This window comes from Procambarus clarkii, chromosome 27 (genome assembly GCF_040958095.1).
Source record: "Procambarus clarkii isolate CNS0578487 chromosome 27, FALCON_Pclarkii_2.0, whole genome shotgun sequence".
Classification (NCBI taxonomy): Eukaryota; Metazoa; Arthropoda; class Malacostraca; order Decapoda; family Cambaridae; genus Procambarus; species Procambarus clarkii.
In genome coordinates this window covers 13,278,637-13,305,750 of record NC_091176.1, presented here as the reverse complement: position 1 = coordinate 13,305,750, position 27,114 = coordinate 13,278,637, and the positions used below count along the sequence as shown (strand labels likewise).

The 27,114-nt window shown below is 52.3% G+C and overlaps 1 protein-coding gene across 6 annotated transcripts in view; it reads right to left on the bottom strand.

Annotated features, from left to right (window-relative positions):
• The window catches only part of LOC123762678 (uncharacterized), a 136,802-nt gene that overhangs the window by 70,954 nt on the left and 38,734 nt on the right, over positions 1 to 27,114 (bottom strand). The gene's annotated exons all lie outside the window — the stretch shown is intronic.

Genomic DNA, 27,114 nt, shown 5'->3' with positions numbered 1-27,114 from the left:
AGTGCCAGATAAAGGAGAGCTTTGCTCAAGTGTCCCGTCTGTAACACTTAAGTCTCTCAAAACGTGTGGCTGACAATAGATTTACTCTAATTTGTTATTTCCAGTTCACCAATGACAACCTTGCCACAATTGTCCTGGGGAAACTATCACCAGCCTGCTGGTTCAATACCCCGGAGCACTGACACGAGCACCAGCGATATCATACGTCCGTGTACGTGGGAGAGAAGCAAGTGTGTGTGTTCTGGTTAGCTTTGTTTATGAGTGGTCGCGTCTCTTGTGGACAACACAAAACCTCACGTTCATCACTTGTAGTGTAGCTCTTGATCTATCACACTATTATACAAGTGTTGCGTGCTTGCTCTATCCCCCCGCCCTTTTATGAGTTATAGCATTGTTGTGCTTTATTTATTCTCTTCCTGGTTGATCCACTAGTGACTTGGGCAACACAGCGGGAATGTCTCCCACTCGTCAACTCACTCGCCAATCAGTGATGATTTAAGCATATAGTATACATGTTCTTCTGTCCTGTGAGTGGTAGAGCTTGTCACCACAAAGAGTTAACCCTAACTTCCACACACAATCTCCCCTCCTGTCACCGCCATGCCCACCCCTTCTACCACCCCACTTCCCCCACCCCCCGCCACCCAGCACCACCCCCCCGCCACCCAGCACCACCCCCCGCCACCCAGCACCACCCCCCCGCCACCCAGCACCACCCCCCGCCACCCAGCACCACCCCCCCCCCGCAACCCGTTCTCGCAAATTTAATAAGTCAATATTGACTTATTAAATATGTGCATAGGTGACATACTTAACATAATAGTTTCCCTTGAAAAGCTTCATAGAAAACACCGACCTTACCTAACCTACTTAGTATGTTAAGATAAGCATCATATTGCTTCATAATTACAATTATTACCTAACCTATACTTATAATAGGTTAAGTAACAATTGTAATTACGAAGCTATAAGATGCTTATTTTAACATACTAAGTAGGTTAGGAAAGGTCGGTGTTTTCTATGAAGCTTTTCAAGGGAAACTATTATGTTTAGTATGTCACCTATGCACGCAACTAATAAGTCAATATTGACTTATTAAATTTGCGAGAACGGGTTGCCCCCCGCCACCCAGGACCCCCAACACCGCCCCAGCACCACCCCCCCCCCCCGCCACCCAGGACCCCCAACACCGCCCCAGAACCACCCCCAACACCGCCCCAGAACCACCCCCCGCCACCCAGCACCACCCCCCGCCACCCAGCACCACCCCCCGCCACCCAGGACCCCCAACACCGCCCCAGCACCACCCCCCGCCACCCAGCACCACCCCCCCGCCACCCAGGACCCCCAACACCGCCCCAGCACCACCCCCCGCCACCCAGCACCACCCCCCACCACCCAGCACCACCCCCCCGCCACCCAGGACCCCCAACACCGCACCAGCACCACCCCCCGCCACCCAGCACCACCCCCCCGCCACCCAGGACCCCCAACACCGCCCCAGCACCACCCCCCGCCACCCAGCACCACCCCCCCGCCACCCAGGACCCCCAACACCGCCCCAGCACCACCCCCCGCCACCCAGCACCACCCCCGCCACCCAGGACCCCCAACACCGCCCCAGCACCACCCCCCGCCACCCAGCACCACCCCCGCCACCCAGGACCACCCCCCGCCACCCAGCACCACCCCCGCCACCCAGCACCACCCCCGCCACCCAGCACCACCCCCCCGCCACCCAGCACCACCCCCCCGCCACCCAGGACCCCCAACACCGCTCCAGCACCACCCCCCGCCACCCAGGACCACCCCCCGCCACCCAGCACCACCCCCGCCACCCAGCACCACCCCCGCCACCCAGCACCACCCCCCGCCACCCAGCACCACCCCCGCCACCCAGCACCACCCCCGCCACCCAGCACCACCCCCCGCCACCCAGCACCACCCCCCCCGCCACCCAGGACCCCCAACACCGCCCCAGCACCACCCCCCCGCCACCCAGGACCCCCAACACCGCCCCAGCACCACCCCCCGCCACCCAGCACCACCCCCCCGCCACCCAGGACCCCCAACACCGCCCCAGCACCACCCCCCGCCACCCAGCACCACCCCCCCGCCACCCAGGACCCCCAACACCGCCCCAGCACTATAAATCACAGCAGGAGAACCTAAAGTAAAAACTTAAGCAGCGGAGTCTGGGAGCAAGTTTGGCCTCTGAGAAGATTCAGAGCAAGGAACACAAGCAGAACGGAACATCAGAGTAATAGCGAGGCTACTCGCCAGTCGGGTCGGGAAGCTCAGGTTCAATTGGGAAGAGCACAGTGTAGTTTGGTTCGTCATTATTGGTGATATGCATTCATTTCTAAGCCTTTCTTTCCAGCAGGTTGGGGCAGGAGTGAAGGCGAGACGAGATGCGAGTAGATATGTTTTATATGAAACCTATGTATATGGGCAGCTCCAAACATCCGCTAGACAGCGATACAGTGGTTGCCACGATCTGCTTGAGCTCCCGTTTCCTGTGGCAAGTGGCTGCAGGTGACGAATCTCCCAATCCTGAGCACTGCATGTGCAGACTGTGAGCAGGAACTGGGTCATGATCTCACACACTACATTATTGTATGTCCAGTCATAAGACCCTTCAGAACTGTCGAAGTGAGGGATCTGGAGCTTAGCAATCATTTTATTAACTTGTGTTCTTGAGGATATCCGCATTAATGCATGGACAATTTGTAGTGGAGACTAATGATCACAAGGCCCTGTTTACTGATCATCCTGTGAGATGTGGCTATTTTTGGTATCATAATGTAGCCGGTCCTCGAGGGAGCCGGTCGGCCGAGCGGACAGCACACTGGACTTGTGATCCTGTGGTCCTGGGTTCGATCCCAGGCGCCGGCGAGAAACAGTGGGCAAAGTTTCTTTCACCCTATGACTCTGTTACCTAGCAGTAAAATAGGTACCTGGGTGTTAGTCAGCTGTCACGGGCTGCTTCCTGGGGGGTGGAGGCCTGGTCGAGGACCGGGCCGCGGGGACACTAAAAGCCCCGAAATCATCTCAAGATAACCTCAAGATAGGGTAGCTGCATAAATACAGATGTAGTGAGAGAGGCTAGGTTAGGAGTTGGGAAGGGGGAGGGGGAGGATCGTAATAGGAGTAAAGTGAAGAAATTCGTAAAGAGCAAACCAACACACTAAAGCATGGTATCACAGGCACATACAAACCCACAAAGGAGCGGCCGACCACTAATCTTCTCCCTATCCTCCGATCCATCCCCTTTCCAGTCTTCCCTGCTCCTACCATATCTTTTGATCACTGCAGCCAAGCCTGTAAGGATATGTTGTCGTGGGACGAAGGCTATCATTCATACACGTCTGGTAGAAAATAGACGCTAAAGTTCTCAAGGGAACCAGTGTGTGGAGGAAGAAGAGTGAGTCAAAGCCAGAGTAGTAATTGAAGGCTGATGATGAGTGTTTGTGTCAAGGGTGTCGAGTGTACGCCATGAAGAGGCGTGGGAAGAGTGAAGAGAGAATTGATAAAGAATCTGGAGAGAAGCTGTGTACACTCTTGTGATGGTGCTGGGAAGAGTGAGAGGGGGGGTAGGAATCATCTTAGCATAGTATTAAGATGATGGTTGGCGTGAGCATAGTGTATATACAGTACTGAAAGCTGAGGAAGGTTTGTGGTAAATATTCTATTGCATTATCAAGAAGATGGGGAAAGGAGAGAGAGAGAGAGAGAGAGAGGGAGGGAGCGAGCAATGACCAACTCTAATCTGGACCTATTTCCTCTAACTTGACCTAAACCTATTTTTTTCTGTAACTTCGCTGTGGACTGAAGCTAGCATGTGAAATTGACTTGTAATGTAATCAGTTTAGAGTCCCGGCTCCTAATATTTGGCATTTGGAGCATTATTTTGAACTGGCGGAAAAGCACTTTACGGTATATATTGCAAATTTATACCTTAATTAATGAGGCAGGTATCATATTTGTTTGTGACATGCACTGTAAGACATGTAGATATTGTGAGAGTGCTTAAAGTAATCTGTGCATACTTTATGCCTCAGGCATAAAGTATGCAAGTGTCTATGCATGAATATGGGGGATTGGGTACGGGTCATTGATGATATTCCTCCAAGGAGTGCCGGACCAACCGGGCTGTGGTGGGTATGTGGGCCTGCGGGCCGCTCCAAGCAACAGCCTAGTGGACCAAACTCACAAGTCAAGCCTGGCCTCGGGCCGGGCTTGGGGAGTAGAAGAACTCCCAGAACCCCATCAACCAGGTATCAACCAGGTATCAACCAGGAGTCTGGTGGCCAAGTGGCCTTATAATGGCTGACTTATTAATAAATGCTCAGCTCTTTACATTTATATTTACTTTTAACTAAGCACTTACAAAAGTAGTTTGTAATCTATAAATTACATTATACAGCTATTGTATCAAAGTCACCTGGATCACAATGATAAAATACATAATAAACAGTAATAATACTGAAACATGTGCATATACGTGTATAAAAATTTCTCACGTGTATTGCCCTAATCGAACCCTAAATTGAGGAATAATTTATACAATGAAAGTTAAGGGTATTTAAATATAACTCCCGATGAATTGTAATATTTATGTAGTGTATGAAGCTGGGTGCCAGGAGGTATGGTCCTCACTCCACTCTGCCTCAGATGACACTCCAAAGACACACGCCAATACGAACCACAGTTTCGTGTCACCTTTTACAGAAGAGAACAAAGCGAGCACTGCATCAGCAGGGACAATGATAGCAGCAGCTAGCAGCAGCAGCTAGCAGCAGCAGCTAGCAGCAGCTAGCAGCAGCAGCTAGCAGCAGCTAGCAGCAGCAGCTAGCAGCAGCTAGCAGCAGCTAGCAGCAGCTAGCAGCAGCAGCACGGGAAGTTGCCAGCCAACCAGAGGACAAAGACCCATCGGGGGCCACACTAATGACCCAGGCCACATCTTATTAGTCCCAACCACGCACTGGGACGGTCGTTTGTTCTCCCTGTCTTCCGTCTCTAATTCTCTCTGTCTGTCTGCCCCCAGCCCAGCCCCCCCCCTCTCTCCCTCTCCCGAGAGAAAGGGTCTCTCTCTCTCTCTCTCTCTCTCTCTCTCTCTCTCTCTCTCTCTCTCTCTCTCTCTCTCTCTCTCTCTCTCTCTCTCTCTCTCTCTCTCTCTCTCTCTCTCTCTCCCCCGGGCACTGCCGGGGTCCGCCCCCCCCTCACACCCTCATTACCCACTATCCCATCCTTACATTATTTGTATATTTTACATTTCTATATTTTAATTTAATAAACTATTTTTATATTTTAACTGCATTAATCTAGGCATATTTGTATTAATGTGGCTACCTAAAAATAAATAAATAAATAAAAATAAATAAAAAAATTAATAAAAGTAAATAAATAAATACCTTAAACTGTGTGATATTAAGGTCCCAATCACGTAGGCTGGTTTGTCTTAGAGGGGGGGGGGCACTTAATTTGTGGACCAGCACTAGCAAACTTTTAATGGGTCATGAGGATATCCTCATGATCCAGGCAGCTCATACATGCACTCAGGTGTAATCCACTCAGGTGCACTCAGTGGACATCCAATACTGTGAGTGAGTGAGTGTGTGTGTGGTGTGTGTGTGTGGTGCGTGTGTGTGTGGTGCGTGTGTGTGTGGTGCGTGTGTGTGTGGTGCGTGTGTGTGTGGTGCGTGTGTGTGTGGTGCGTGTGTGTGTGGTGCGTGTGTGTGTGGTGCGTGTGTGTGTGGTGCGTGTGTGTGTGTGTGTGTGTGTGTGTGTGTGTGTGTGTGTGTGTGTGTGTGTGTGTGTGTGTGTGTGTGTGTGTGTGGTGCGTGTGTGTGTGTGTGTGGTGCGTGTGTGTGTGTGTGTGGTGCGTGTGTGTGTGTGTGTGGTGTGTGTGTGTGTGTGGTGCGTGTGTGTGTGTGTGTGGTGCGTGTGTGTGTGTGGTGTGTGTGTGTGTGTGTGGTGTGTGTGTGTGTGGTGTGTGTGTGTGTGGTGTGTGTGTGTGGGGGTGTGTGTGTGGTGTGTGTGTGGTGTGTGTGTGTGTGTGTGTGTGTGTGTGTGTGTGTGTGTGTGTGTGTGTGTGTGTGTGTGTGTGTGTGTGTGTGTGTGTGTGTGTGAGAGAGTGTGTGTGAGAGTGTGTGTGAGAGTGTGTGTGAGAGTGAGTGTGAGAGTGAGTGTGAGAGTGAGTGTGAGAGTGAGTGTGAGAGTGAGTGTGAGAGTGAGTGTGAGAGTGAGTGTGAGAGACCCAGTTGGTGCTCACAGTTTACACCTGGAGTGCTCAGGATGGGGAGATGGGTCACCTGTTGTCACATCCCACACGTAACTGCAGCCCAATCTGATCCTGACGACATAATACTGCGTACTGATGCTATCCGGCCTTCGGGTCATGTCTCTGTCACACCAGAGGGGCCAGATTCACGAAGCAGTTACGCAAGTACTTACGAACCTGTCCATCTTTTCTCAATCTTTGGCGGCTTTGTTTACAATTATTAAACAGTTAATGAACCTCGAAGCACCAGGAGGCTGTTTATAACAATAACAGTCGATTTGTTTTCATGCGTGTGAAGTGTTTAATAAATGTAACCAAAGCCGCCAAAGATTGAGAAAAGATGTACACGTTCGTAAGCACTTGCGTAACTGCTTCGTGAACCTGACCTCAGGCTGGATGTTTGGGTCAATACAGTGTTGACAACAGGTGAGGGAGGGGGGGGGGGGTCTCAACACTTCTCCGGCTTCCTCACACCTCCTCCACCGGAACCTGTGCTACGTGGTCTTCCCGGCTTGGCGCCTTCTTTTGGTAATTATTTACTCCACATGAGCCACTTCACCATCGTCCAGTACACCCTCCCCCCCCCCTCCACCACCATCAGGGCTCACCATCCCGACCACCACAACCCCTCCCCCCCCCCCCCCCCCACAACCAGCCCGCACCACTTGTCCTCTCAAGTTAAAATTCAATTATCCGGTTCCTCGTGCAGCTGTAGACCTCGATACTACACGACCCCCCCCCCTTGCTCCTCCCCCTTGTATCACCCCCTCTTCGCCCCTCCCCCCCTGTCCCCTCCACCCTCGTAATCTTAATCCCCCTTGCCCCTCCCTCCCTCCCTGCCCATACATGCAACACTCGTGGCACCACAGGAGCCAGGAGAGTGCCAGCCTCCCCCCCCCCCTAGAGTCACCCCGACGGTCACCACTGCCAATATAGTGACCGCTGGTCAAGGAACCATTCCAGAACACGCAGCGAGGTCGTTATGAGCGTTAATTACGTAACCAAACAAAGAGTGTGTGTGTAACGCGCTATATTTGAAATACTATATCAACACAACCAGCTTTAATGCTCGAGTAATTGTTGCTTCAATTAGCGCCTCGTGCTTCACTTCCGGCCGGAGTCGAGCTGACTGTCCGGTGTGGGGCCTTAAATACAAGTTTGGTTGAAGAATTAGAAGCAGGTCACGTCAAGTGAACCCCCCCCCCCCCCCTCCTGAGCAGCTACTGATCGAAGCAATTAACTTTTAACCAGCAGTACTGTTGTTTTATCGTGTAAACTACCTTCCTGCTTCACGCTGAATGTATTACTTTATGCACATTATACATCTATATCTCTACAACCGCCTGTTTGAGGGCAGACAGTTAGCCTCGTACAACTTTCCCTGGTGAACGGTGACTGTGTGGGAGAGAGTCAAAGGGGGGTTGGGGTCGACTCCCCCCCCATGCCCGTCTCTAAGGACGATTGCCTCCTTCCGCGATAACAAGGACTCCTATGGAGTATGACACGTGGCTGTGTGCAGCATACATTGCTCTCCAACAACAGTCTCGACAGTTATCAACACTGGATCAACGTCAATAATGTTAATGCAATAAGAGAGAGAGAGAGAGAGACAGAGAGAGACAGAGAGAGAGACAGAGAGAGAGAGACAGAGACATAACAGAGAGAGACAGAGAGAGAGACAGAGAGAGAGACAGAGAGAGAGACAGAGAGAGAGAGAGAGAGACAGAGAGAGAGAGAGAGAGAGACAGAGAGAGAGAGAGAGAGAGAGAGAGAGAGAGAGAGAGAGAGAGACAGAGAGAGAGAGAGAGAGACAGAGACAGAGACAGAGAGAGACAGAGAGAGAGACAGAGAGAGAGAGAGAGAGAGAGAGAGAGAGACAGAGAGAGAGAGAGAGACAGAGAGAGAGAGAGAGAGAGACAGAGAGAGAGAGAGAGAGAGAGAGAGAGAGAGAGAGAGAGAGAGAGAGAGAGAGAGAGAGAGAGAGAGAGACAGAGAGAGAGAGAGAGAGAGACAGAGAGAGAGAGAGAGAGAGAGAGAGAGAGAGAGAGAGAGAGAGAGAGAGAGAGAGAGAGAGAGAGAGAGACAGAGACAGAGACAGAGAGAGGAGGGTGGGTATATATTCCGGAACTGCCAGATAAAAGTGTTGCACGTTGTCAATAGCGACATTGTCTGGTGTGTTGAGCATGCCACAATAGCATGGCACTCTGGGAATAGTAACAGAGAACCTAACCATTCACACGTGTCAGTCAGTCAGTCTCAACACGAGTGCTCGCTGACAATGGTTAACACATCTCTGATGACTTATTACATACTTGCCCGCTTACACCAAGATGCAGCCCCAGACAGCACACCTCGCCTCATACATCACTATCATACATGACACACACAAACTATAATTGAGAGCGAACAATCACAAAAGACCTTGATTGCGGTCGGGCCTTCAGTGTTGGTCCCGAATGATCCCAATAATGTGGCGTTTTCCAGTGTTTTTCTCCGTAATAACTCATTGTAATTATGTGATGGAGTTATGTCTCTCAGACATGGTAGCGTCCAGTGCCAGGAGTCGTCAACCACTTACCCAGCCTCTCTACATGTTACAATAATCATGGCGGCTTTCTTTACACTGGGTCATGCAGGTGTCTGCCTCAGGCATGTGTCATGTTCTGCCCGAAACGCTTTGCGTAATAGTGGCTTTAGGCATTGCATGTATTAGCTCAATCTATAAATCCATCAATGTTTGTATCAGACCTTGTATGTATGTACTTTATCTGAATAAAAATTTGAATTTGAATTTACACTTATTACACAGTTTACAAGCTTCGAAGCCTCACCATAAAAGGTTATTGTTAAAAACTTCGCAGTGCTTCGGAGCTTATCAACTATTATTCGTAAACAAAGCCGCTATAATTAGACAGATGGTCAGGTTGCCTAAGTGGTTCATGAAGCCTCCTGCAGGTCATTGGCACACAATATAATAAAGCACAAATATATACAAATACTATAATATCGTTATTCCAACATGTTCTTCGACTTTGTCTAGGAATCTCCTGTGTGGCACAGTGCCAAAGTCTCTCTGGTAGTCTACAGATATGCTGTCAACCCAACCTTCTCTTTCTTGTTTGATTAGTGTTAGCTTATCGCAGTACTCTGGGTGAGTTTATCATGCACGAGTTCCATTCACTAAACACACATCATTTTGTTACGTAAATAGTCCTTTCACAGTGGTCCAATCGACTTTTGTATTATTCTCTAGATTAGAACCTTACGAGGCATGTGTCAGTCACAATAATCTAGTTAAACAGCTGCTTGCCTCCTTATATATAGGCACTATTCTTGCTGTCTGCTAAATCTCCTTTCTCAAATGCTGAATTAATGATTATTGTAAGTGGCTCGCAGAGTGCCTCTGCAAGTCTCTTTAGGACTGGTGTTGAGATTCTATCGAGCCAAACAGGCACTGTTTCTGTTGTGTTGGTCAGTAACTCTGAAATGTGACGTCCTCCCACCAGCACTAACGACCAGTTCACTCCCAAGACCTCCTGGACACACTAAATACCTTGCATATTTCATTGGCATTTCCAGCCAGCTCTCCCTCCTTCTACTTCGTCTTTCTGTTGTTCTTTAAATCCGAACGCTGTGTCAATTTCATAATGCTTTGTTTATTATTTCCTCACTTCTCTGCTCTCACTCCACTTCTCATCCTCTTGTTCCTACTCTACATTCTTCCAAGGTTTCTGATTCTCTTTAGCGTCCAGAATGTCTTAATTCGTAGATGTGTGTTGCATTTATCCTGTCAGTAAAGATTGGGATACTTCTCTCCTCTCTGTGTGTGTTCATTTGTTGTGCTTGCGAGGGTTGCTTGCAGGTGTGTGACTGAGGCTGGGTCATGCACGTGTGTGTACCTGGAGGCTGGGTCATGCACGTGTGTGTACCTGGAGGCTGGGTCATGCACGTGTGTGTGCCTGGAGGTTGGGTCATGCAGGTGTGTGTGCCTGGAGGCTGGGCCATGCAGGTGTGTGTGCCTGGAGGCTGGGCCATGCAGGTGTGTGTGCCTGGAGGCTGGGCCATGCAGGTGTGTGTGCCTGGAGGCTGGGCCATGCAGGTGTGTGTGCCTGGAGGCTGGGCCATGCAGGTGTGTGTGCCTGGAGGCTGGACCATGCAGGTGTGTGTGCCTGGAGGCTGGGCCATGCAGGTGTGTGTGCCTGGAGGCTAGGCCATGCAGGTGTGTGTGCCTGGAGGCTAGGCCATGCAGGTGTGTGTGCCTGGAGGCTGGGCCATGCAGGTGTGTGTGCCTGGAGGCTGGGCCATGCAGGTGTGTGCGCCTGGAGGCTGGGTCATGCAGGTGTGTGCGCCTGGAGGCTGGGTCATGCAGGTGTGTGCGCCTGGAGGCTGGGTCATGCAGGTGTGTGCCTGGAGGCTGGGTCATGCACGTGTGTGTGCCTGGAGGCTGGGCCATGCAGGTGTGTGCCTGGAGGCTGGGTCATGCAGGTGTGTGTGCCTGGAGGCTGGGTCATGCAGGTGTGTGTGCCTGGAGGCTGGGTCATGCAGGTGTGTGTGCCTGGAGGCTGGGTCATGCAGGTGTGTGTGCCTGGAGGCTGGGTCATGCAGGTGTGTGCCTGGAGGCTGGGTCATGCAGGTGTGTGTGCCTGGAGGCTGGGTCATGCAGGTGTGTGTGCCTGGAGGCTGGGTCATGCAGGTGTGTGTGCCTGGAGGCTGGGTCATGCAGGTGTGTGTGCCTGGAGGCTGGGTCATGCAGGTGTGTGTGCCTGGAGGCTGGGTCATGCAGGTGTGTGTGCCTGGAGGCTGGGTCATGCAGGTGTGTGCCTGGAGGCTGGGTCATGCAGGTGTGTGCGCCTGGAGGCTGGGTCATGCAGGTGTGTGCCTGGAGGCTGGGCCATGCAGGTGTGTGTGCCTGGAGGCTGGGTCATGCAGGTGTGTGTGCCTGGAGGCTGGGCCATGCAGGTGTGTGTGCCTGGAGGCCCCTCTCCTGCGCCAGCTAGGCACAGCCAAGCGTTCCTCTTAACATTCACACAACAACATAAAAGGCTACACAGAAATATTTACTTTAATACAATACCACAATGGCGAAAGAATAAACATTAACTAACAACCCGCATTAGCTTAATTACCTGAGAGTAATTATAATACACTCAGCCCTACTTCCCTTCCTAATTATCTCACCACTCGTACCTCTCACTCCATTATCCCCCCCCTTCACTCACTCACTCACTCACTCACTCACTCCTTTACCCAGCCACACCCCACACCTGGTGGAGCACCTCATACACCCTGTGGGTGGTGGCGAAAGGTCACAGACGGAGCTATCCACCTACGTTGGTCAGTCTGTAGAGTTGAATGAAAGGTTGCAGTGACGTGAGCAGGAAGAGGGTGGGTGGGGTGGGGTGGGGGTGTTACGTCACTGACGCATCAAGCATCACGTTGCCAGCCAGTGGGTTCGAACCCGTCTTCCCCTCACACCGTGAGCCACGTACGCTGCTCAATAAGCTCTCGTCCTTCGCAGCAAAATTTAACATGATAATATGTATTGTTGGTGCAGACGATGAATACAGCGTCATGGAGAACTGCACATGGGCCGTGGGTCAGCACAGCACCGGTCAACACAGCCTTGGTCAGCACAGCCTTGGTCAACACAGCCTTGGTCAACACAGCGCCGGTCAACACAGCGCCGGTCAACACAGCGCCGGTCAACACAGCGCCGGTCAACACAGCGCCGGTCAACACAGCGCCGGTCAACACAGCCTTGGTCAACACAGCGCCGGTCAACACAGCGCCGGTCAACACAGCCTTGGTCAACACAGCGCCGGTCAACACAGCGCCGGTCAACACAGCGCCGGTCAACACAGCGCCGGTCAACACAGCGCCGGTCAACACAGCGCCGGTCAACACAGCGCCGGTCAACACAGCGCCGGTCAACACAGCGCCGGTCAACACAGCCTTGGTCAACACAGCGCCGGTCAACACAGCGCCAGTCAACACAGCGCCAGTCAACACAGCGCCGGTCAACACAGCGCCGGTCAACACAGCGCCGGTCAACACAGCGCCCGTCAACACAGCGCCCGTCAACACAGCGCCCGTCAACACAGCGCCCGTCAACACAGCGCCCGTCAACACAGCGCCCGTCAACACACTCCTCACACCCCCACCAGACACAACAGTTGCGGGCCGCTAACAGCAATTCCAAGGAACATTTGAGGGCGACGGGTGCGAACAGCGGGAAGAAGCCAACAATATACCAGTAATCCAGATTAATGACAAGACGAGCCTCGCCGGGCGGCCGACCGTAGGCTACCGCACGCAGCTGCCTCCCCCTCCAATACTCCACCTCCCCTCCACGACTCCACCCACGGCGCCTCCAACATCACCACCTCTAGTGATGATGTTGGGGGCGCCCCCACACACACTTCCCTAGTCCTCCCGGCTGTCGTAACATTTACATACGACTGTCAAACTGTCACCGTGACACGCACATCATAGGTGCATTGTTTTACAAGGTGCGGAGTGCGGTGGCAGCACACCCCGCCCGTCACGGGTCCACACGCAAGTGATAAATGCTTTAACAACTCTTGATCAAGGTAGGATCATAAGAACACAATGTGTGTAGAATAATAAACTCCACATTGTTTGAGTTAGGAAAATACTGTTTCTCAAATATAGATACTGTTCTTAAAACATTCTTCTGTTTTGCAACCGCAATATAAAGTACTTAAGGGTTGACAGATGTTAATCTTCTTGTTTGATAAGCTGTTCACTTGAGACAGTTAAGCAAGTCCCAGCTGTGTCTGGGTACAAGTGACAGGATGAACAACCCAGCGGGTTTTATTCCTACTGGGGAGTGTTGTACATGCTGCTATGGCGGTGTATCCACTCACAGGATGAGTGGCGCTGCCCAATACTGTCACTATGGCGGTGTGTCCACTCACAGGATGAGTGGCGCTGCCCAATACTGTCACTATGGCGGTGTATCCACTCACAGGATGAGTGGCGCTGCCCAATACTGTCACTATGGCGGTGTGTCCACTCACAGGATGAGTGGCGCTGCCCAATACTGTCACTATGGCGGTGTGTCCACTCACAGGATGAGTGGCGCTGCCCAATACTGTCACTATGGCGGTGTGTCCACTCACAGGATGAGTGGCGCTGCCCAATACTGTCACTATGGCGGTGTGTCCACTCACAGGATGAGTGGCGCTGCCCAATACTGTCACTATGGCGGTGTGTCCACTCACAGGATGAGTGACGCTGCCCAATAAACAACTCGCCCCTCGGGGCAAATTTAAAAATAATAAAAAAAAACACAAGCCATACAGTACTGTATTATGTGTATGATACCTGCTTGATGGAGTTCTGGGAGTTCTTTTACTCCCTAAGCCCGCCCGAGGCCAGGCTCGACTTAACGAGAGAGCTTAGTCCAACAGGCTGTTGCTTGGAGCGGCCCGCAAGCCGTTCTCGTTATGAGATCGTCAGGATTAACCTCTCTTTCAAGTACAGAAATATACACTACAAATAAGTGTGGAAGAGCAGCGAGAGGCTGATGGATGGGGGGGGGGAGAGACCCTTATGACAGAATTTGTTCCTCCAAAGCAATTCACAAATTACTCCAATTACAGCCGTTTCCTTAATATCTGCTTTTGTCATGGCTCTGAAGATGTTAGACGTACTCACCTAGTTGTGTTTGAGGGGGTTGAGCTTTGGCTCTTCGGTCCCGCCTCTCAACTGTTACTCAACTGGTGTACAGATTCCTGAGCCTACTGCACGGCTCATATCTAATGTCTGCAGCCCGTAACAGCTGTCTAACTCCCAGGTACCTATTTACTGCTAGGTAACAGGGGCATCCGGGCGAAAGAAACTGTGCACATTTTGTTTCTGCCATCACCGAGGATCAAACCCGGACCCCTAGGATTAAGAGTCCAGAGCGCTGTTCACTCAGCTATCCGGCCTATAACTGTGTGTGTGTGTGTGTGTGTGTGTGTGTGTGTGTGTGTGTGTGTGTGTGTGTGTGTGTGTGTGTGTGTGTGTGTGTGTGTGCGCGCGCGCGCGCGCGCGGGGCTCATTATTGTCAAATAAACAACCCAAGTTTCCTGTGCTAACAACTTAACAGCCACTGTATTTACTGCAATTAACAATTTATTTACCAATCATTACCAATCCATCGTTTTCTCAAACACACTAAATTGAGTGAACTATAATACGCAAGTTCGATCCCATTCCAGTGTCTCAATATCTAATGCTGCTAAGACAGTTATAATTACACTTACACGTGTACACCTCCCACGATGTATGATCTTTGTGACTAACCTATGACTTCGAGGGAGAAGGTTTCGACACTTCGAGGGGGAAGGTTTCGACACTTCGAGGGGCAGGTTTCGACACTTCGAGGGAAGGTTTGGACATATATTGCAGCTTGAAACCCAGTTGCAACATATGACACTATGGGCGGTGATGTGAGGCCAGTATACCCGCCTCTGCACCAGCTAGCTCCTCCACTCACAAAATGCAAATTACTATCAACATGAACGCGTTTTCAATTAAAATCTGTGGAGTGTGTGGGGAATTAAACCCTTGTGACAATACCAAATGCTCGTCCAAGTAATTCCATAATGCCTGGCTGAGTTGGATTACCACTCCAAGCTCAACCTGATTAGTGTAGTGCTGTTGCAAATGTTTCTCTCGAATTATGAAGCCTGTTGTCAAATGTGTGATGCAACCTTGCACCCGCGCGCGGCCTCACTCACACCCTCGCATTCCCACGCACTCAATATATTCCCCCCCTACCCCAGCCTAACACACCCCCTCCCCCCTACGCAGGCCTACCAGGGAAGGCCTGCGTCGAGCGCGGCCAAGCACCGTCTTGATCCCGCAGGACGCCAGCAATAAATCGATGGGATGAAGGGAGGATTTAGTCATGAAGGCGAGAACTCCACACCTGCAGGTGCAACAAAGGGGGCCCCTCCCTGAGTAAGGTGTGTCAGTGGAGGAACAGGGGCCCCCCTGAGTAAGGTGTGTCAGGGGTGGAACAGGGGCTTCCCCTGAACAAGGTGTCAGGGGTGGAACAGACACTCTTGACATACACATTATTCTGTGTAACTGCAACTACCCAATTATATACCCAGATAATCTGAGAATTATTTTACTGGTTCCGGGATCAATGTCCCCCGCGGCCCGGTCTTTGACTTAAACACGAAACACATGTTCAAATACACCTAGTGCCAATTGCGAGTAATAATCAAACACCTGCCTTACGAAGTTACGCCAAATTTATCAAACGCCTCATTTTCAGACACCAGGTCGCCAAATTATCGAAGACGTGACTAATAAAATGAGGCTGAGCACATTATCCAACTCTTAACTTTTTTTAACTCTCTTCCAGAGAAAATTTCTGGAAGTTTACTAATCTCGAGTGTTCCTAATTTCTCAGTTTTATAATTCAAAAGTTCCCAGCGTAAAGTTTTCTGCATAGTGAGGAACCAAACCCTGGATTTTTGTTTCGTCTTATTATACATGTTTTTCAGTTGTTACTGATATGGGTTTATGTATGTTGCCACACACTCGGTATGCTGTTACTGGGCACATATTCTCTTTTTTTGTGTGTATATTGCGATGCAAGCTGCTGCTGCTGCTGCTGTTGTTGTTGTTTAAGATTCGCTACTTGGAACAAAAAGTTCCAAGTAGCACGGGCTATGGTGAGCCCGTAGTGGACTTACCTGGCACAGGAGCGGGGTGATGAGTCTCGGGATGCAAGCATATAACGTGGATTACACTCAGTAGTAATACGTGGGGGTGCGCATGCGTAACCCCCAACACGCATGCGTGCTGCTACTGTGCATATTGTGTTAGACTGCTCTCAGGTTCGTACGCTTCAGTCTGCTCAAGTGGGATGGTGCGTACGGCAGACGCTTTACGCATAATGAGGACGAACTTTATAATGTTACTGTGTCAGTCAACGTGGCTGAGGTTCAATGTTCAAGAGCGAGAACTCTTGAAACAACTCCAAAGAATAGCTGATCAACCAGGCTACGAGCTGCGTCCAACAGCCTGGTTGACCAGACAACCATCCGGGAGGGCCAGTTGGAGACCGGGCCGCGGTGCTGTTCATCCCCGGAAGCGACACAAGGTAGATGGGACTAGACTAGGAGATAGTAGTCTAGTCCCACAACAACTAAACACTACGAGCACATCATTATACATGTAAATCTCCACACTAAGATCCTGGCACTCCCTAACATTACCATTATAAAACTGACTGCCTTAAGAGGCCGAACCTGAAACAAGGGGCCATAGTTAATAACCGTCCACGGCCTCCGCTGTCGTTAACGAAGCAGTCGAGTTGTTATGGGGCCGTTAATAACGCCGAAAGGACTAAGTGATCGTAAAAGTGACAGTCGAGTCGAGGGCAGGTCAGGGAGGTAGGTCAAAGGTCACCCCCCAACGTCACTCGCTAACAGGGCGGCAGGCGAGTGATTCAAGAGGTGTTTAAGGGTCAACACGTGGAGGTCGTGGCACTCGTGGCCTGCTTGATCATTGTTGGCACTGGTGGTTTACTTAAGAAGTTTACAAAGGCTGTAATGCCCCAAGAGTGGTGGCTGGTTCCACGTTAACTCAACGATGATGGCGTTGAATTGCCGTTGCCTTTGGACATTGTGCCGCCTGGCACCATTGTTGATGCATTAATGGTGCCAGGTGATCTGACGAGTGTTCTAGCTAGTGTCGACCACCGGATACACTCCCCCAGTGTCGACCACCGGATACGCTCCCCCCAGTGTCGACCACCGGATACGCTCCCCCCAGTGTCGACCACCGGATACGCTCCCCCAGTGTCGACCACCGGATACGCTCCCCCCAGTGTCGACCACCGGATACGCTCCCCCAGTGTCGACCACCGGATACGCTCCCCCCAGTGTCGACCACCGGATACACTCCCCCCAGTGTCGACCACCGGATACGCTCCCCCCAGTGTCGACCACCGGATACGCTCCCCCCAGTGTCGACCACCGGATACGCTCCCCCCAGTGTCGACCACCGGATACGCTCCCCCCAGTGTCGACCACCGGATACGCTCCCCCCAGTGTCGACCACCGGATACGCTCCCCCCCAGTGTCGACCACCGGATACGCTCCCCCCCAGTGTCGACCACCGGATACGCTCCCCCCCAGTGTCGACCACCGGATACGCTCCCCCCCAGTGTCGACCACCGGATACGCTCCCCCCCAGTGTCGACCACCGGATACGCTCCCCCCCAGTGTCGACCACCGGATACGCTCCCCCCCAGTGTCGACCACCGGATACGCTCCCCCCCAGTGTCGACCACCGGATACACTCCCCCAGTGTCGACCACCGGATACGCTCCCCCCAGTGTCGACCACCGGATACGCTCCCCCCAGTGTCGACCACCGGATACGCTCCCCCCAGTGTCGACCACCGGATACGCTCCCCCCCAGTGTCGACCACCGGATACGCTCCCCCCCAGTGTCGACCACCGGATACGCTCCCCCCCAGTGTCGACCACCGGATACGCTCCCCCCCAGTGTCGACCACCGGATACGCTCCCCCCCAGTGTCGACCACCGGATGCGCTCCCCCCCAGTGTCGACCACCGGATGCGCTCCCCCCCAGTGTCGACCACCGGATGCGCTCCCCCCCAGTGTCGACCACCGGATGCGCTCCCCCCCAGTGTCGACCACCGGATACGCTCCCCCCCAGTGTCGACCACCGGATACGCTCCCCCAGTGTCGACCACCGGATACGCTCCCCCAGTGTCGACCACCGGATACGCTCCCCCAGTGTCGACCACCGGATACGCTCCCCCAGTGTCGACCACCGGATACGCTCCCCCAGTGTCGACCACCGGATACGCTCCCCCAGTGTCGACCACCGGATACGCTCCCCCAGTGTCGACCACCGGATACGCTCCCCCAGTGTCGACCACCGGATACGCTCCCCCAGTGTCGACCACCGGATACGCTCCCCCAGTGTCGACCACCGGATACGCTCCCCCAGTGTCGACCACCGGATACGCTCCCCCAGTGTCGACCACCGGATACGCTCCCCCAGTGTCGACCACCGGATACGCTCCCCCAGTGTCGACCACCGGATACGCTCCCCCAGTGTCGACCACCGGATACGCTCCCCCAGTGTCGACCACCGGATACGCTCCCCCAGTGTCGACCACCGGATACGCTCCCCCAGTGTCGACCACCGGATACGCTCCCCCAGTGTCGACCACCGGATACGCTCCCCCAGTGTCGACCACCGGATACGCTCCCCCAGTGTCGACCACCGGATACGCTCCCCCAGTGTCGACCACCGGATACGCTCCCCCAGTGTCGACCACCGGATACGCTCCCCCAGTGTCGACCACCGGATACGCTCCCCCAGTGTCGACCACCGGATACGCTCCCCCAGTGTCGACCACCGGATACGCTCCCCCAGTGTCGACCACCGGATACGCTCCCCCAGTGTCGACCACCGGATACACTCCCCCAGTGTCGACCACCGGATACACTCCCCCAGTGTCGACCACCGGATACACTCCCCCAGTGTCGACCACCGGATACACTCCCCCAGTGTCGACCACCGGATACACTCCCCCAGTGTCGACCACCGGATACACTCCCCCAGTGTCGACCACCGGATACACTCCCCCAGTGTCGACCACCGGATACACTCCCCCAGTGTCGACCACCGGATACACTCCCCCAGTGTCGACCACCGGATACACTCCCCCAGTGTCGACCACCGGATACACTCCCCCAGTGTCGACCACCGGATACACTCCCCCAGTGTCGACCACCGGATACACTCCCCCAGTGTCGACCACCGGATACACTCCCCCAGTGTCGACCACCGGATACACTCCCCCAGTGTCGACCACCGGATACACTCCCCCAGTGTCGACCACCGGATACACTCCCCCAGTGTCGACCACCGGATACACTCCCCCAGTGTCGACCACCGGATACACTCCCCCAGTGTCGACCACCGGATACACTCCCCCAGTGTCGACCACCGGATACACTCCCCCAGTGTCGACCACCGGATACACTCCCCCAGTGTCGACCACCGGATACACTCCCCCAGTGTCGACCACCATACATATCTTTCCCTTGTGTGTCAGTCGAGGAAAACTTCCAATATTACATTTCCCGCTTCAATAACACACAAAGAGACGACCTTAACGAGATGATGTAAATGTCAAAGGAGCTCCCGGGTTCAATATAACTTCCCTCAGATCTAAGTCAATGAATTCTAGTTTTTCTTTGACAGGAAGTTTTTGGGTAAAAGCACATATTGCTGGATATAAAGAAATATGTTGTTTCTCTAATATATCTTTGATGGGTAAATTCGTGCTTTGGTAATTGTCTACGGCAAGCGAGATGCAGCTCTAGAGCCCCGCCTCATAGCTGTTGTAGGATCGTATAATCATAACTTGCGATGGTTCCTAGGAACTACGCTCGTTCCCTCTCCAAATCCAGTCTTCAAGAATGTTATCTCCTCAACCTTATTCCTCCCTCACCCTTTTCCCAAGCTCTTTGGACATCAATTGGACCGGAACGTCCCCGCCTGTGACCTGACCTCTTGGTTAGTGGCCTGGTCAAACACTGTTGGAAGCAGCTGGGAGCAGTCTGACGTATGAATCACCGCCTGATTGACCAGGTATCCTTAGCTGGTGTTTTATTACGTTCTCGTTTGAACACCATGAGCGGTCGGCCAGCTATGCCCCCTGTGTGCAGAGGGAGTGCTCAAAAGGCTTGGGCCTTTAATGTTGATAAAAGTTCTCCCTCAGCGTCCCTGCGCCCCGACACTGGCAGGGCGAGTTTAATACCCAAGGGAGAATTCATTCGCAGATGAAGCCACAATAACGTGGCTGAAAAATGTTGACCAAACCACACACTAAAAATTGAAGAGACGACGACGTTTCAGTCCGTCGTGGACCGTTATCAAGTCAATTATGTTGTCGATTCACACAATCGACTTGCTAATGGTCCAGGACGGACCGAAACGACGTCGTCTCCAATTTCTAGTGTGTGGTTTAGTCAACAGACTTCATTCTTTAATTCACCTTTTTTTGTAATTCTCTGTCCACCTCTCTCCCCTCTTCCTTCACTCTCTCTCGTTCACCCTCCTGTTCCCGTTACGTGGGAAGAGGAGGTCAGTAGAACTAGGTGCCATGTAGTCGCCAATGAGTCATTATTTTTTTTTTGTAGACAATTGTAAATCGTCTTTACATCTCAAAGGTGAATGAGGGGAGGGTGACGGTGCCGACCCGTGGGGAGCCACACACTCTTCCCTCTGCCCATACAGTGCTCATCATAGTCGGCGAGGTGTCGTTCCTCCGTAAATCTTATGTTTTATGCCTTTTGGAATGTGTGGAGTTTGGTATTGTTGGGACACCGACCCTCCAGGAGGTCAAGTCAATAAGCGTCGTCAAAGACTGGAAAGGCTTCTAAAGCCATACAAGTGGCCAGGTGGAAGTCAGTGAACCCGTAGGTGCAGCGCACACTGGAGGCTCCGGTACCTTGTATCATGCCTGGACGTTATCTTGAGGTTGTGTCACATTTCACACCCAGTTCCTTTGGTTTTTACACATAATCGTCGCTTCCTTTCATACCACTTTTAACTGTTTAGCAACTTTTTGCTTTGCTTCGTGTTTTATCCAACCGTTGTCGATTTCTATTCTCCATCTCTCTCTACCTCTGGATTTGTTCTTAAACATCCTTGACTGCTTCTCGGAGCAGTTAAGTGTCTTGGTGACCTCACACCCCACCTCGTTGATTACCCCCCCCCCCCGTGGCTTGGGCATGGTGTTCATACACCACAATAACACCATTCCTTGGGGGGGGGGGGAAGATGGTGATGTCTCAACTCCCACACTGATTAAGTACTTCCTATGTCTTTACCATTATTTCCTTCCGTCTTCCTGGACGGGCTAAATGTAGAGCTCGCTTTCAATTTTCAGGGAGCGGAAGACGTCTTCCTGTAGCAGGTGGTGACGGGCGAGGTGACAGCAGGTGCCGCAGCATCACACTGGCGTCTTCCTGTAGCAGGTGGTGACGGGCGAGGTGACAGCAGGTGGTGACGGGCGAGGTGACAGCAGGTGCCGCAGCATCACACTGGCGTCTTCCTGTAGCAGGTGGTGACGGGCGAGGTGACAGCAGGTGGTGACGGGCGAGGTGACAGCAGGTGCCGCAGCATCACACTGGCGTCTTCCTGTAGCAGGTGGTGACGGGCGAGGTGACAGCAGGTGCCGCAGCATCACACTGGCGTCTTCCTGTAGCAGGTGGTGACGGATGAGGTGACAGCAGGTGCCGCAGCATCACACTGGCGTCTTCCTGTAGCAGGTGGTGACGGGCGAGGTGACAGCAGGTGCTGCAGCATCACACTGGCGTCTTCCTGTAGCAGGTGGTGACGGGTGAGGTGACAGCAGGTGCTGCAGCATCACACTGGCGTCTTCCTGTAGCAGGTGGTGACGGGCGAGGTGACAGCAGGTGGTGACGGGCGAGGTGACAGCAGGTGCCGCAGCATCACACTGGCAACGAAAATGTCAACACCAGGAGAGTACTAGGTCAACTAGGAGGGTCCCCCCCCCTCTACCTCACCCCACCATCCCTCACCCTACGAGCTTCCTCACCCCGGTGAGGGAGGGAGCCGGTCGGCCGAGCGAACAGCACACTGGACTTGTGATCCTGTGATCCTGGGTTCGATCCCAGGCGCCGGCGAGAAACAATGGGCAGAGTTTCTTTCACCCTATGCCCCTGTTACCTAGCAGTAAAATAGGTACCTGGGTGTTAGTCAGCTGTCACGGGCTGCTTCCTGGGGGGTGGAGGCCTGGTCGAAGACCGGGCCGCGGGGACACTAAAGCCCCGAAATCATCTCAAGATAACCCCCCCCCCCTACCGCCTTCCCTCACCTTTGCTCCAGCCGACTTTCACAATGAGTGTCTCCTGATTCGGTGTTTTCACTCTTGTGATGATGATGATGGGGGGGATGGGGGGGGGAAGGAAGGGGGAGAGAGAGGGAGAGGGGGGGAAGAGAGAGACGCGCACACACACACGGCCATCATATCTGTTATACCGTCTATTATCTGTGGGATTAAGTGTAGATGTTGGGTGTACGTCTGTGTTGTATGTGTTGGATGTACATGTGTGTTTCTTGTACCCGTCACGACAGTGCTGGTGGTCACGGCAGCTGGAGCTGTCTAACATCCAGGTGAAGAAAATGTTACATTTTAGTGGCTCCTTAGAGGGGCTCACCAGCATTAGTGTCCGCTATAATTACCAGGATCACACCCCCTTAATTAGCCCCACGCCAACCCCCCCCCCCCCTATAATCTCCGGCCTCCACACCGAACAAGACACGGTCTAACCCCCACGGCAGCCGCGCACACAACCTTACAACTGTTGTTTCCAAAGGTTTAGATCCTGTATATTGTTTACCTCAATGTATTCTCCTCAACACGTTTGTATTAACTAAGGTACAAGACCATTTATGCAGCCACTCTGCACTATCTTCAGGTTATCTTGAGATGATTTCGGGGCTTTAGTGTTCCCACGGCCCGGTCCTCGACCAGGCCTCCACCCCCAGGAAGCAGCCATACTATACGAAGGGTTACGAAAAATACCCATCGCGCACTTATCGTTAATCATATAATAAATACCTTGTGTCGGGGGACAGGCAGCCAGTATATATATATACATACATATGATAGGTTTATATTGAGGTCCCCCTCTTCCCCACCCAAGGTTAAATTACTGACCCTCCACAATATGCTACCCCCCCCCCACAACCAGCTGACTATCTCCTGGGTACCTATTTACTCCTAGGTGAACAGAAGCATTAAGTGGAAGGAAACAAACCCAACCATTTCTGTCACGCCAGGGATTCGAAGCCGGAATTCCCGATTGTGAATTGAGAACGAACCCGGCTGTACTACCAGGCCGGAATGTGATCATTAGTCTACACTGGTACACTTTGGATGCATTATGAGGATATCCTCAAGAACACGAGTGAAAAAGTCATTGTAAGACAGGAATTAAGGGTCTAATCCCTGAACTATGAAGCAAGGCAGCGTTTTGTGCTGCCCGCATATATCAGCAAATCATAATTTTCATACTACTGCTTTTATAGGCATTTTAGTGTCCAACATCTCTCTCAGAGGTGAATGACTGGTGGAAGATCAGTCATTAACTCCTGTCATCCAGTTACACACAAATGCCAGACAGAGACAGACAGACAGGAAGGCTGGGCCAGGGGGGTGACCCTCACGCCAACACCAGACAGACAGAAAGGCTGGGCCAGGGGGGTGACTGTCACACGCCAACACCAGTTGTCTAACATTTCCACGATGCCTTTGGCGAGTGGCAAGTATGCAAATGGAGTAGTTAATATTCACAGAAATTATAGATGCACATTCCAATTACATTCCTTTAGAAGTGGCAACGATAACCAAAATGATTTTCAATAAATATTCCGAAAATATTTGCTATTCTAGATTCGCGCGCACATATTTTCCTATTCAGGGGAGAAATATATGAGGAGCGCAGACCTAGAGAAGAACCCTAGAGACATTACAAAGACATCTTTGTCTTAACAAAGACATTTGTAAACATTACAAAGACGGCACTGACAGACAGACAGGCTACATACACACACACACACACACACACACACACACACACACACACACACACACACACACGTGGAGGCGCTGAGGGAACACACACACGCTTACACGAGGGGTCTACACAGTAAGCGGAGGCCCACAACATACACCTCCATAGATAGACACGACAGATCCCAAGAGATTGGGTGACTACGCCAAAACGAGTCAAAGAGAAGAACCCAGAAGCTGGAGTTCGATTCTGCACACCAAACGAGGCTATTCAACAATTGTAAACGATGCAAAACACAAAACTTCTAGTCATTTACAACACAAGAACTAGAATATGAACTATAGCACAAGGAAGGACACACACAGACAGAAAGAGGAGACAGAGACAGACAGAGGGTGGGGGTAAGTGAGAGGAGGGAGTGAGCTGAGGAGGGGGTAGAGGGAGCAGCACAATACTGTCAGGAGAGACGTACAAGGAGCACCGTACACGTACACGTACGTACACCCCTGACCCTCCACCATAAACAACGCTCCCGTGAACGTCAGGGGGACAACTCCTCCGGCTCAATAAAAAATAGTCATAAATTTCAAGAAATGCGCGCCAGCCCCCACGGAATGTGGAGGACGACGTCTCCCCCTTCAGCCCGGGTTTCTTCCCTCGGGTATTAAAGAGTATTAAAGTAGGAAAGAGCTGGAGGGGGAACTCTTTCCCAAAGTGGCTGTCATGTCTCCCCTTGCCCTGCTCCACCCGGTGTTGCCCAAAGTGGCTGTCATGTCTCCCCCTTGCCCTGCTCCGCCCGGTGTTGCCCACAGTGGCTGTCATGCCTCCCCCTTGCCCTGGTCCACCCGGTGTTTCCCAAAGTGGCTGTCATGTCTCCCCCTTGCCCTGCTCCGCCCGGTGTTGCCCACAGTGGCTGTCATGTCTCCCCCTTGCCCTGCTCCGCTCGGTGTTGCCCACAGTGGCTGTCATGTCTCCCCCTTGCCCTGCTCCGCCCGGTGTTGCCCAAAGTGGCTGTCATGTCTCCCCCTTGCCCTGCTCCACCCGGTGTTGCCCACAGTGGCCGTCATGTCTCCCCCTTGCCCTGCTCCGCCCGGTGTTGCCCAAAGTGGCTGTCATGTCTCCCCCTTGCCCTGCTCCGCCCGGTGTTGCCCAAAGTGGCTGTCATGTCTTCCCCTTGCCCTGCTCCACCCGGTGTTGCCCAAAGTGGCTGTCATGTCTTCCCCTTGCCCTGCTCCACCCGGTGTTGCCCAAAGTGGCTGTCATGTCTCCCCCTTGCCCTGCTCCGCCCGGTGTTGCCCACAGTGGCTGTCATGCCTCCCCCTTGCCCTGCTCCGCCCGGTGTTGCCCACAGTGGCTGTCATGCCTCCCCCTTGCCCTGCTCCGCCCGGTGTTGCCCACAGTGGCTGTCATGCCACAATGAAACACGTTCACAGAACAATCAACAGTACACACGTTGACAAATAACAGAAGACGACAACACGGAAACATTATATTCATTCATTTTTGTATTAAATGAACACATTTAGGTGCAGCAGGGATACGAACAACACGTCAAGGGGCTGAACACTCGACCTTTATGGGCTACTAAAAATGTAGCCTAAGTTTCGTGAGGAAAACATCTATAAACATCTACTTTCGTGTGGTAAACATCTACTTTCGTGTGGTAAACATCTACTTTCGTGAGGTAAACATCTAAGACTACCATCTTAATAGCCTATTAGAAATGTAGCCAAGTACTTTATTATGTAAACATCTATCAACAAGTCTACGACGAGTTCATTTAATGACAGTCCAACAGAAGCCAAGTATTTAGGAAAAACTAAATTAGTTCATTACCCTGGTAAATGAACACAACACAGGAACGACAATACTATATTTAATAAAATAAACTTTAACCAATTTATAAAAAAATTACAGAGACCAAGTCCTTAGGGTTCGTGGTTATATAAAAACAGCAAAACCCATCACTACAACTGTTGACGTGTGAGCGAAGTGAGAAGCATTAGCAGTTTGAAGTGTCGGTAAAGACAACTAATACGGCGACAGTAAGTGAGCTTTGCTCTGTCTTATCACAGCTCACTAAGACTAAGGTGAGCTTTAAGTTGAAAAGTGTGATTAGAGGGAGAGAGGCCGCAAGTACCATAGCCCGAGGCCCGTGGTGGCAGGCAGTGATCAATACTGCTGCACTCCTGGGGTACCCTCCCTGCCTCCCCTGCCATGCACAGTGGGGCGGTGGAGGGGGGTTGGTGGGCGTGTGTGGGGGAAGGGGAGATGGTGGGCGTGTGTGGGGGAAGGGGAGATGGTGGGCGTGTGTGGGGGAAGGGGAGATGGTGGGGGGGGGGTCAGGAGAGGTTGTGGGCATGTTTATGTTTGTGGGGAGGGGTCAGGTTGGTGAAGCGTGGGGTTGAGGTGGGGGGAAGGTTGATGAACGTGAGGGGTCAGCGTTGGAATTAGTGTAAGGAGGGGGGGGGAGGTGTGGCGGTCAGTGTACAAATTAGCTATTTTTACCATCTATCACTTAGGAAAGTATACAAATTGAATACAACTGTGTAACCAACTTTACCCGTGACTGACCACTTACTGAGTGGTCTTACCTACTGAGTGGGTAGGCCACTGAGTGGGTTATCTTGAGATGATTTCGGGGCTTTTTAGTGTCCCCGCGGCCCGGTCCTCGACCAGGCCTCCACCCCCAGGAAGCAGCCCGTGACAGCTGACTAACACCCAGGTACCTATTTTCCTGCTAGGTAACAGGGACATAGGGTGAAAGAAACTCTGCCCATTGTTTCTCGCTGGCGCCTAGGATCGAACCCAGGACCACAGGATCACAAGTCCAGCGTGCTGTCCGCTCGGCCGACCACCTCCACTAGGTAGGCCACTAGGTAGTAGGCCTACCCAACGTAGCAATACATTTTTATACTGACTGCTACCTTTACCCTTTCCTTTCTGTTACCTCTAGGTGGGTCCATGGATCAAGGTTCCTGCGGCCCGGTCTCTGTCCTGGCCTGACCTGGGTTGGGTTGGTCGTCTCGTCGACCAGTTGAGTTAGACGCGGCCCGGTATATCAGTTATCCTCTGGAGGCGTCTATCAAGGTCTCTGTTGAACACCCCGAGACATCGGCTAGTTGCGCCCTTATGTTTACAGGAAGTGTGTTGAAAAGTTCCGGGCCCCTTGATGTTAGTTCTCTCTCAGCGTACCTATTGCTCCTGT